The sequence below is a fragment of the Fukomys damarensis genome, unplaced genomic scaffold (genome assembly GCF_012274545.1).
Source record: "Fukomys damarensis isolate Sample0158 unplaced genomic scaffold, DMR_v1.0_HiC HiC_scaffold_17, whole genome shotgun sequence".
NCBI lineage: Eukaryota > Metazoa > Chordata > Mammalia > Rodentia > Bathyergidae > Fukomys > Fukomys damarensis.
This window is the reverse complement of record NW_022900929.1, coordinates 75,165,827-75,168,513: the sequence shown is the minus strand read 5'-3', so window position 1 is coordinate 75,168,513 and position 2,687 is coordinate 75,165,827. Positions and strand designations below refer to the sequence as shown.

Sequence of the window (2,687 nt, the reverse complement as noted above, 5' to 3'; positions counted from 1 at the left end):
ATTTGCCACCAAAAATACATACAGTTGTAATTTTTCAAATACAATAAATCTGAAAGTTAAAAATTGGTTTAAGATTCAAGAGTTTCCTGAGATTCAAATAACTCCTAAACATTTTGGCCTAAACTGCACTGTCTCCTAGCCTGGATTGACCTAGTTTGAGGCTTTAACTTTTTTCCCTTTGCCTCATTTTTCTAGTAGCTCTTGGAAAGCCTGACATGGGTAATAGCATCTTGTACTCCTCCTACTAAATGGACCAAGAGCACAGCCTACATTTTCTTATAGTCTTCTTTCTGTCAACACCACTACCTTAGCTTCCTAAATTAAAATCCTTGTAGACAATCACCTTCATACACGGCAAACAAGTACATGAGACCAAGAAGTAAATCACCATTTGATTCTACTTTGCCCTTTCAATCCATTCTTTAACTTCCACTCTCACTGTCCTTGGTTTAGTTCAGACTCTAAGCATCTGAACTGTTTCAACATCTTCAGATAAGTCTCTGTCCTTTCCAGAACAACTTCTACATAGAGCCAGGTGATTTTTCTGAAATTACTGTGCTTTTTTCTTGCTTGGCAAAACAACTTTCTGTTATCACTACAGGTAAACAATGACAATCTCTGTGAGATATTGGGGGACAGAACCATTCTGTAGCCTTGAACCTCATAAGCTATGGTTACTACTCCAGTGAGTATTTGAATTTTTACAAAATAATGACCCTATGCTTGATAGAAAATACAAAAAGATCTTTAATTTTGAGAGCTACATGTCATTTACTTTCTCTTGCTTATAAGAACTTTAAGATCTTCAAATTTATATACAAGATGTTGCTTATCAATGTGGATATTTTTTTAGCCATAGCTTTGTGTACTGAGGAATCTAAACTGTATTTTAACTATAAATGCAAACAGACACTGAATGTCTTTATAGAGACCCAGATCTATTGATTCTTACTTTCTGAATCATCCAAGATGTAGAAGATTAGGAAATTTCAAATTTGCTGGAAAAACACATTGGGTACTGTGTTTACTAACAAACAAAAGAAAAGCAAATTAATTACTACATATTTCTGGATGAGAAAATTATTTAAGTCAAAAGGCAAAACTTTTATCCACAGAATGCAGACCTTTTAGCTATATGTTACAACTGCAAGACTAAAACTATCCAAATATAGTTGGAAACAAAGAATAAAAGTACTAAATAGAATTTATGAAACCGTATTGGATATAATATTGCTAACCAAGTATAATGTAGACTTACTGATAAAACTGAAAATTTGGTACCTGTCCAAAAGTTACTTGATGGTTCAATTACCATGAAAGAATATAAAACTCATGCAGCTGTATGAAGCCTAAATAGTAAAGATAATATCTTTGCCCAGGTAGCATTGGTAAGTGTGCAGAGACCACAGCCAGAAGCCTGCACAGAAACCAGCAACTTTAGCACACAGCCCCCAGCCAAAGGCCCTACCAGACAACAAGCACATAGCCTCAGCCAGAGACATACCTAAAATCTAACCTAAGTGTGTACAGACCCCAGCCAAAACCCTGCAAGGAAAACAGGGCAGGACAGGAACCAGAAGGCCACCATTCTGAACTAAGGAATTGGTGTAGTGGTGACCAGCAGAGAGAAGGTTTCTCTGTGGCTTTCTGAAAACTGAAGACCACTGGGCTATCAAAAAGACACCTTAACAAAGGTGCAGCAGGCTGCATCTGTTGAACTGAGAAGACACATAAACAAGTCTCAAATTGACTTCCAGATCATCGAAGGTAACCCCAAGGGCCAATGAGATGGAACAATCTGATACTCCCTCAACTGGCAGTGAAAAGGGATTTTCAAAAAATGAAATCAGAAGTAATTTCTCAGCTAACAACAGAGATTTTTTCCATAGTGCGAGACATGATTAATAAGTCTAGAAAAGATACAGATTGAAAAAAAGTAGAGGAGCTGAGGAACATGATGAAATCCCAGCATAGGAAATGAATGGAATCCATAAAACAGGTTCAAACAGATATCCAGGAGATTAAAAACTCCACTGAAAGTTTATGCAGCAGAATGACCCAATGAGGACAGAATCTCAGATACAGAAGACAGGCTTGCAATTAGTGAACAGGAAAAGAAAAAATGTCTTAAAATAGTAAGGGACCATGAGAAATCAATCCAGCAGCAGGTACATTATGCAAAGAATAACATAAGATTGACTGGAGTCAATGAAGAAACAGGAGAGAGTGCAAATGACATTTAAAAAAAAAAAAAAACTTCACAGAAGTAATGACAGAAAACTTCCCAAGCAGGGGAAAAGAACCTAACGTAAAGATAAGTGAGGCATATAAGAATCCAACTAGCCTCGAGTAAAAAAAAAATCAACACCCAAGTATATAATAGTTAAATCGCTTCTCGGCCTTTTGGCTAAGATCAAGTGTAGTATATAATAGTTAAGGTTCCAGAAACCCAAAAGAACAAAATCCTACAAGTAGAGAAAAGAAACAAATCACATACAAAGGAAAGCCCATAAGAATCACAGCAGATTTCTCAATACAACTCTCAAGTCAAGAAGAGCCTAGAGTGACGTATTTCAAGCCATAAAACGAAACAATCTCCAACCCAGACTGATGTAACCAGCAAAACTATCTTTCAAAATGGATGGAGAAATAAGATACTTTCATGACAAAGAGAACCTGAGGAACTT

At 36.4% G+C, this 2,687-nt stretch overlaps 1 pseudogene; it reads left to right on the top strand.

The window, feature by feature from the left end:
* Positions 1 to 2,387: 2,387 nt before the first annotated feature.
* On the top strand, positions 2,388 to 2,454 carry LOC117286670 (annotated as a pseudogene).
* Positions 2,455 to 2,687: the final 233 nt, after the last annotated feature.